This window comes from Solanum verrucosum, unplaced genomic scaffold (genome assembly GCF_900185275.1).
Source record: "Solanum verrucosum unplaced genomic scaffold, falcon-dt-bn FXZP01000257.1, whole genome shotgun sequence".
Taxonomy (NCBI): Eukaryota; Viridiplantae; Streptophyta; class Magnoliopsida; order Solanales; family Solanaceae; genus Solanum; species Solanum verrucosum.
Genome location: NW_026020539.1, coordinates 1537884 through 1547593, shown reverse-complemented (window position 1 = coordinate 1547593; position 9710 = coordinate 1537884). Strand labels below are relative to the sequence as shown.

The 9710-nt window shown below is 32.7% G+C and overlaps 1 pseudogene; it reads right to left on the bottom strand.

Annotated features, from left to right (window-relative positions):
• Positions 1 to 2951: 2951 nt before the first annotated feature.
• Positions 2952 to 7781, bottom strand: LOC125809984 (uncharacterized; annotated as a pseudogene).
• Between the last annotated feature and the right edge of the window lie 1929 nt (positions 7782 to 9710).

Genomic DNA, 9710 nt, shown 5'->3' with positions numbered 1-9710 from the left:
GACTAAAAAACATAGCATAACAAATGGCCAAAAAAATTGAGACAAATACTTGAAATATTTTCAAAAACACATCAGTAAAGAAGAAAGGTTTAGAAAAAGAAAAAAAACGTACCTTACAAAAGAAATCAACAGAGAGCCTTCAAAAGAATAGTTTTGGAGACACTTTCAACAACAATAACAAGCACCACCACCAACAGATTTGGAATCAAAGCCTACAACAACCAAGAAAGAAATATGTGAACATGAGATACACTTCACAGAAAAGAAAATATGAAATGCAACAAAGAGCTTAAAAAAATCAACAAGCCACATGCAACCATATAGACATAATTTCAGTATAGTCTTTCCAATAATATATATTGCCTATTTCAAAGAGTTCATCCATTTTATGAAAGAAAAAATACATGGAGAAAAAAAAGGATGTGTTAACCCTAAGTGTGGCAAACAAGAAATATGGTCATCACAATGTTAGAATATGACTTTCTGGATGCTACTTAATGATTGGGAAATACCATGGGTAACAAAGCTGTTAAATTTGTTAGGTGAATTCTCTGGTACTAACATGGAAGATTGATACAGAGAGGCAGTGACTTTGGAGTTTCAGGGAAAACAAGCCACTAGATTGTCAAAGTAGATGATACATAGGGAAAGAACATGTCTTCACAGTCAAAACTCCACATGAAAAACCTCTTTAACCATGGGTATTGATTTAGTGCAATTTGATATTTGATAGATTAATATACAACATTTTTCCCACATCTGAAATTATATTAAACAGAGATATGGATTTTTTAATCGTTAGCAGGCTATACATATGAACAGTAAACAGAAGAGTTTAATCACGCTTATAGTATCACATACTTTTAAATTTTGAAAAGTAGACCCAGGCCGAACCATGGACCACCAGAAGCTGTCACCCAGGCTAATAGTTATTTCTTAGGAAATGGCAATGCTGGAAGAACAGTGTTTTGGAGAGAGAGAAGCCAAAAAAAGTGACAAGGGCTTGCTTCACCAAAGCGAGAAGCATGAAGCAAAGCACACACTTTTTTCAACTAAAGCGCTATTTAGTACAAATAAAAAATATCAAATATGCATAGATAAATAACCAAGAACTCAATGGAAATAACATATTTAGCAAATCTTTCAATTCTTAAACTAAAAAGTTTATATAATTTACCCAAAAAAAGAAAACTTAACAATGAGAACAAAGACGGAACAATAAAAAATATTATAGAACAGAGGAAAAATTGCAGAATATGGACCAAAATAGAGCATAACAGAGAAAGCAATACAAAGCAGAGAAAACAATTGCGAAACTGAGAAAAAAAATAGAGAACATTATAGGAGAAGAGAAGGAAACCATGTTAATATTGAATCATATTTGATTTTTATGTATCCTCTGAATCCTATACGTATGTGAGGCAACACAGTTGGTGCTGTCATTTAGACTAAACTCTATCTAATTGTGCCATGGTACTCTTTGACAACCCTTCTTGGATACGTTTCAAATGTTAAAATGAATATGCAGTTTCTTGTATCCTTGGTATGATAAGCTTTTGCATTTAGGCTAATGTTTTTTCTTAATAGTCTGTTATTCTGTTACCCAAAATTATATGACACTTTTTACTGCAAAATGTTCTACTAAAATATTATGTATTATCTATTTGAAGATACACAATAAAAATTTATCCAAATTTTGTTTATATATTGCAGTGTTCTACCTGGATGACCATGATTGTGCCAACTAGCATGACAGCCTATCTCTATCTCTACTCAAAAGGAGAAGTTTCATTGGCTGCATTTCAACCAGTGTAATACATGCTTCCTTCACCAATTGAATGATAGTTCTTTGATTTTCTTAATCTAACTTGTATGTATTTGAGCTAGTCATACTAACATTTTTGGTAAATTTATAACAAGGAACGAGAACCATTAATTCAGCTAGAGAGAGTTTGGCTTCTTAAATTCTTCAGCTTAGTCATACAAAATGCTAAAATTTTAATCAGTCACTTGCATTAAATGTTTAAAGTTATTTATCCTATTAAGAATACAAAGTTCTAATTGTCCTCTTACTTAGATGTTCTATAAATGTGCTTGTTTGGTGCTATGTTAATGAATTTCATGCAATTACAGGTGATACTATATGCTGCTTTCGCCATGACTCTGATATTTCCCTTTCATAAAAGTTTTGCCTAAATGACAGTACCAACTATGTTGCCTCACATACGTATTGGATTAAGAGGATACATAAAAATCAAATATGATTCACTATACACAGGAAAAAAACAAAACAGGGAAATTGCAGACACAGTTGAAAAAATAATTGTAGCCCTCGAAATAGAGAAAATAAGAAGAGAAAAAAAGAAGAAGAAGAGATGAGAAACTTAACTTGCAATCACTTGAAAGAGCATCACAACATGAGAAGTGAAATAGAGGGAAATGTTTGGAAAGAAGGAACGAAATGTTTTTATGAAATAAAAAAAAGCCCTAGTTACTGTCAACCTTAGTTAAGCAGAAAAGCGAGAAATCGCTTCCCCACTTCTGGACTGAAGCACTTGTTTTTTTCACCATAGCATTGCTTCGCTTTAAAAAAGCAATACAGCTTCACTTCGCTTCGCTTATCACTTTAAACAATGAAGCACTCGCTTTCAGTAACATAATAAACCAAATTTAATGGAGATGCTAGTGGAGAGTGATTTATGAATACTGAGAAATTGTTTCTTATTCACCAACTAAAACACTTTGTAAGGACAAGGCAACAACTATACTAAATAAGCTACAAAATGAAGGAAAATAGAGAGATTGAAGATGCTGGCCAGAAAGGGAAGGGGAATTGTAGCTAATGATCTGGTTACAATGATATTAACTTTTATAGACTAGTAAAGATATAAATAAAGAGGTTATGATATAGCAACATCAAGATGCTGCTATCACTCCTATTAGATTATGAGTTATTTATTACTCAACAAAGAAATGGCTGAATACCTTTCTAGGACACCATTCCTACAAATGCAAGCAAAAGACTCATCTGCACCAGAAAAACCACAAGATCCACCACTATCCTCACAGTTCTTGCAAGATTCATAAACATAATATGAATTATTGTATAACAAAGAAATCCCAAACTCCCATTTCATAGGATCTCCTTCATCACTTCCAAAACTATATATCTATGAATACGAAGAACACTAAAGCCAAGGCAAGTTCAAACCATAACATGAACCAACATGAACCGGTGGATCACAAACACAACATGTTCAAATTGGATTATTTCATTCTAACCCAGTCCCAGTTACCCCTTTACAAGAATACATTCATCTGCATACATTTGAACTCGAACCGCTATCACACAAGTATTGTTTTGGATCAAACACCGTAGATGTTGTTAAACATCCTAGTAAAACAAACATGTTTTGTTTCAAAATACTAAAGGGAGCTGAATCATCATGATCCAATGTAACACTACCTGAATTCTGCATTAAGGAACATGTTGACCTAATTAAAGGGGTCAGTTAAAACAGGAATAAGAAAACCTTATCTCTACATCAAAATTTATAATGGAAATTTTATCCTAGAAATTATGAGACTAACAAATTTATTCAATAATTTCATTATTGCGACTTCTTTTGATTGTCAATCGAGGCTACCAATAGTACACACATCAATACCCACAAACATATTGCATAATTTAAGAGCATGTGCACCAATAACCTACTGAAAATACTTATGAATCATACAACATAAACTCAAAAATGGTCAAAATCAGAATATCCACATAACAATTCATGGTCAAAACAACCTAAACTTACCTTGAAGGGAAGGAAAGTCCAAGAGTATGTCAAGTTACAATCACACACAGCAAAGACCAACAAAACTCAGGTAAAATTTCAGCAAAGACCAGCAAAACTCAAGTGAAATTTGAAGTAAAAAGAAACAAGTGACTTCTGCAATTAGAAAAAATAGACATTGATTTCATTTATAAAGACCTTCAATAGAGAGCTATAGCTTAATTTTTGCAAACAAACCTGGATTTTAGGAACGGTACCACCATTATTGTGGTTTGTTTTGCTGATTTTTCTCTAACAAATCAGTTATGCATTGGAAATTAAGAGTCACTCTAATTAAGGATTTATGTTATTCACTCCCGTAGGTATCTCTATTTCTAGCAGAGGAGTTGGAAGACACGTTCTACTGGACGCATCTTTTCAGAAGGGTGGGAGAGTGGAATTGCGTGTGCGGAAAATTCGATGTTCTTGGTTATGTTTTCTTACAGAAGGGACGTAGGGGTGGGGGTAATGGGAGACCAGCAGTAGGGGGTGGGGTAATAGAGTAGACTAATAAGTCTTTTGTGAAAAATAAAAGGTGAAAGTAAAAATATGTGTAATTTTTTTATTATTAACGTCTGGGTATAAAAAATTTTGAGGTGCGGATATTGTTGCTATACTAATATTACATTAAAATTGTCTTTTAATGGCTAGATTTTTTTTGACGTTATAAATATACTTTTAACGACCGGAACAATATTCTTTCGTTGAAATTTGGTCGTCAAAAATCCATTTTCTTGTAGTGGTAGGAAATTCGATGACTCATAGAAAGGTATCATGGAAAGTAAGGTGAATTTGAGTTTCTAAAGTTTGTTCTATGGTTGACCAGTACAGGTCGTAGAAAGTTCTACGAACCATAGGTCCAAACCATAGAAAGCATCTCGTAAATATTTTTAAGAGAATTTGGGTAGTTTCCTTTACATTAAATGTCTATACGACGTCGTTTTACCCCTATTCTAAGCCCTATAAATACCCTTCTACCCCAAAATTTTCCCCAACTCTCATTCACCCAGATTTCCAAATCCTTTCTACATTCAATCCCCTGCAATTCTCTCCCAAGGTCAAGAAAAAGGTTAGGATTTCCAAGCACCGAGTCTAAAATTCCCCCATTTCTTTTGGGCTTCAAATAGAAAGGTTTGTAGGGTTTCATAAATGGGTTCCATTCACCTATTGAGCCTTAAAGATTTCTCAATTATCCAAGTTCAGTTTCATCAATTTTACTGAGTTTTCATTCAATTCTTCATGGATTATAATGGTGTAGATTCAATTGTTCGATTTTGATCTTTTTATGATTGTTTCAACTCAAATACATTCTTTTCAATTGATTTTACTTGAACCCATGCATTGATCATGATTTTTAACTATGTACTCTTAAAGACATGAATTTATGAAGAAGTTATGAATCTATGAATGATGTTTTTATGAAAATTATGCATGATTTATGAAAATGAGTATTTTATGATCTTGGTTGCTTATGATGGGCATCAATGAAATTGTGAAAGGGTTTTCTCACATATAAAGGATCATGGTTTGGTGAAAGGTTTTCTCACACATGTATGATTCAAGGTTTAAAAACTAATTTTATACTGATTTAAGCTTGGATTAGTATATTTATTGTGATTTTCCATGTATGATATTATATTTATGAAAATGACTATTCTGTTAGGATTTAACTTAGCACCGAGAGAACTTTAAGGTAGAGGCTCAAATAGAATAGTCTCCAGTAGAAACCTCGAGTTCCAAACTATGTTCTTCCGTAGGATTTTATTAAGTGACTTAACTAGTGGATCGACATATAGCATGATATGATACGAAGTTCTACCTTGGAAAGTGGAATCTTCCTTGTCAATGTGGGAGTTACATAGGATTTCATGTTATAGATCGCATGATCTATTGTCGGATAAAGCTAATATCGCATAAAATGAACTAAAGTGACTTCAAGGGCTCTTATGAAGTTTTCATTACGAGTTCAAGATGCATTGACCATGTTCATGATTATGATTCTTCTTTAAAGGTTTTACTATATGCTTTAGTTTGGTCATGCATATCATGTCCCCCCCCCCCCCCCATGTCCTCTTATGATCATGTTTTACGTTTTTATGCATAACCCTCATATTTAGTACATTTCATGTACTAATACATACTTGTGCCTAAATTATTTAACTCATGTAGGGTAGGAAGATCTTCTTCCTTCCGCTCGTGGCTAGTTGCTTGATCACTTGAAGTTTGAAGACTTGGTGAGTCCTCATGTTCCAAGAACTATGTCACCTTTATTTCTTTCATATTTCTTAGTTTATGGATTTTGTACGTGGTCTATGGGTTACATCCCAACCACTCTCATGTATAAGATTGGCTTGTCAAAATTATATTAGATTTCCTCATTTATGTCAAATGCTTTATTTTTATATGAACTCTCTTTATTCTATTATATTGTGTTATATGTATGTCAAGTGGCTTGTGTAGGGACCCTCATGGTATTATACACCGTGTCACGTCTAGGGTGTACTTTGGGTCATGACAAGCGGACTACACACTTCACAATAGTGGGATTCCTCCCATGATAGTGGGATTCTTCTCACGATAGTGGGATCAATGAGTTTACGAGACTAAAAATTCTGAGAAAAACCATTTTTCACCACATAACCCATTCCCTACTTATCCTGACATATCAAGTCCACGCCAAGATCAATTCTGAAAGTTCTACTTACTCAAATTTGATTCTGAAAGACCTCATGGACTCCTTAATTGGCTACAAGAAAACATTAACCAAACTTCAACATTACACCCCACTCATTCCTTGATGGCCCTAAACCTCACCTAGCCCAGATTCTACCTGAGACTAGCCTAGCAAAAAAAATTATATCAATACCAAATTATTTTCTAGCCCAAATTCTTTCACTATTGGCTTACTCATCACAATCAGATCAGGTCGTTACAGGTGGTGGTGATGGTTGCATCCGAATTGGTAATGGAGGGTGCCATTTGTGGTGGGAGGGTAAGAAAACTTAGAACTCTATGAGGAGAGAAAAAAACTCTTGATATGTAGAAGAAAACAATGATTTTAGTCATGAAAAATGTGCTCCTATCCAATGATACATCATGATCTTATAAGATACAATGCAACTAAAATACAGAAAACCTATAAGAAGTCCTAATGGAATAAAAAATACTAGAATACGGAAACCATATAGCTAGAATATAGGAAATAGTAATGAAATCCTAAACTAAAGGATAAAAATTATTATCCATTAATATTTATGCCCAACAACTTTAGGTGTAGACACAGACGTCCTATCTGGCATATCCAAATCAATTACAGTGTTTCTTATGCAGATTGTTGTTGATAACCAATTTTGACAGACCTATAATCCATTTTCATACTACTATTCTACTAAATATATATTTAAAACTTATTTCTTTTATTAAATGCTTAAATTTATATTTATCTTTATCCAATTAACTATATATTTTGGTATTCATAATGAGGTGTATTTCTTTTATATGAAAAGTTATGATTATTCATTTATTTGTTTCTTTTATTTAATATGTGCAATATTTTATTAACCAAATAGTAATATATTTTTTCCTCCAAATTATTAGAGTTATATCCATTTTAATCCAATTTTGTTCAATTCTAACCTAATTGATCAATTATGACCCAATATAAATCCCAAACCCAAACTTTTAATCATAGATATCCATCTCATCTTGATCAACGGTCGAGATTAAATCCTCTTCCTATTTATTCACCCAAAACCTAAATCACTTTTCATCTTTCTCCTATGTTCAAGACGAGCCGCCCCACACCCTCACTATCCTCTCCCCAACCGTTGCTCAACTATGAAACCACCGTGAAGAGCCGCCCACCTCCGATGAAACCACAATGCCTCCCTTCTCCTCCTTTCCCTCATCAACAAACAACCGGAGACCAGCCACCAAAAAACCACCACACCACATTCTTTCTGGTGAAACAATGAATACCTTTGCCTCCACTCATCAATCGCCAACCACCAACACTAAACATCCACTGTCCAAAATTTCAGAAATAATATCATGAAAACACCATTATAGATCTGTGACTAACACCCAAAACCTCATCTTCTTCACCATAAATCAGCCACAAAAAAATGCAACCATGGGAACACTATAATGAAACCACCATTATGGCAAGGTCAAAAACTTGAAGTTCCAATTCTAAGTCTTTTTTAGTTGATGATTTTTAGAGGTGTTGATGTAAGTTCCTTGACCTAAAGGTACATTTCTTTTGTTGCTTTTAAATTCATCTTATCTTCTAATTTGGTGGATGTTTCAATTAGAGGTGGCAAAATGAGACCTAACCCGCCCAATCCATTTAAGTTTGGGTGGGTATCAACCCGTCTATTTATTAGATCAATCTATTTCAATCTATTAAAAATTAGGTTGATATGTAACCCAAATTGACTCATGAGAAATTTTGTCAAAATAATTTTGATTTTTTTCTAATTTTTTATGTTATATATAGCCATAATAAAGATAAATAATAATTTTATTAGGTACAAAAACTTTTAAAAGAACAGATGAAACACTTAAAGTTAGTAAAATTGAGTTTGGTTGAGTCTTGACCCGTTCTATAATCCATTACTTGACCCTTTTTGACCCAAGTAAATCTGGGTTGGGTCTTGACCCGTTTGTTTTCTTGACCCAATATGACCCGGTCAAATTTGACCCAATCCGTCCAATTGTCATCCCTAATTTTAAGAAATTTGATCTTATATCTATGATAGCATGTTTTAGTTTATTTTTATTATCTTAGTGTATTTGTCTATTCATTAATATTACTGGGTTCATTGAATTTAAGGAGTTGTATTGGAAATGTTTAAGAATATTATCTATTAACGCTATATGTGGTCATAGATTAGCAATATTGAAATTTAAAGTTCACCTAAGATCTTGTCACTATAATCCTTACTAGTTTTAGTTTATTATGTATTGTTTTACATGAATTCATAACAATATGATAGTTAGCTAGTTATTCGTTATTGTCTATATGATTTGCAAATTCTCGTTTTGTTTCCATTAGTTCGAGCTAGAATAATTAGGCTGTATAGAATAAATTTTGATAAAATCTAAGGCCCAATTAATTTAATTGTGAGAAAAAATGAGATGAGATAAAAATTTATTTCGGATCTTCGAATCTGCTTAGGTTGATGTATTTACTCATTTTTTAACTCTTTTTCTTATTATGTGCTTACTTTGATTAAGAGTCTTTATTTACTTTATTGTTTAACTAGTTAAATCTTAAGAACATACATACGCTCAAATGGAATCGTCACCCTAGTGGAGGCCATGTACATCTGGTAAATGATTAAAAAAGGACAGGCTATAGCTGGCTTCATCCAGGTACATTTGAAAAATGATGAAAAAGAACAGGCTATATCCGACTTCTTATATGAAGTGCACCTATAGCTTTATAAAAATAAAGCAACTCGCTATTCCCTCCTATTCTAATTGTGTATGTTACCCTTTTGAAAGTCTCAAAAGCTTGACAACTTTTATTATTATGTTAAATTATCAACATACTTTATTATAATACTAACATAAAAAGATATACATATATTTTAGCTTCACACGATTTTTTTAAAATCAAAATATTTTATTTAGTACTCTTGAATAATTTTTTAAATAATTCTTTTCGTCTTGTCTCAAAGCATCTAAGAGAGATGATTATAAAAGAATGGAATAGAGGGACGATCATAAATATATATAGTTGATTTATCTTAATTTGCTACATTAATTGGCCACCAAATTTGAGGTGGAACATATGTTATTAATAAGTTTTTCTCATTATTTGTCGTTTATAATTACTTCATTTTAAGCTTAATGTATATGTATTCATTCGACCAAGTT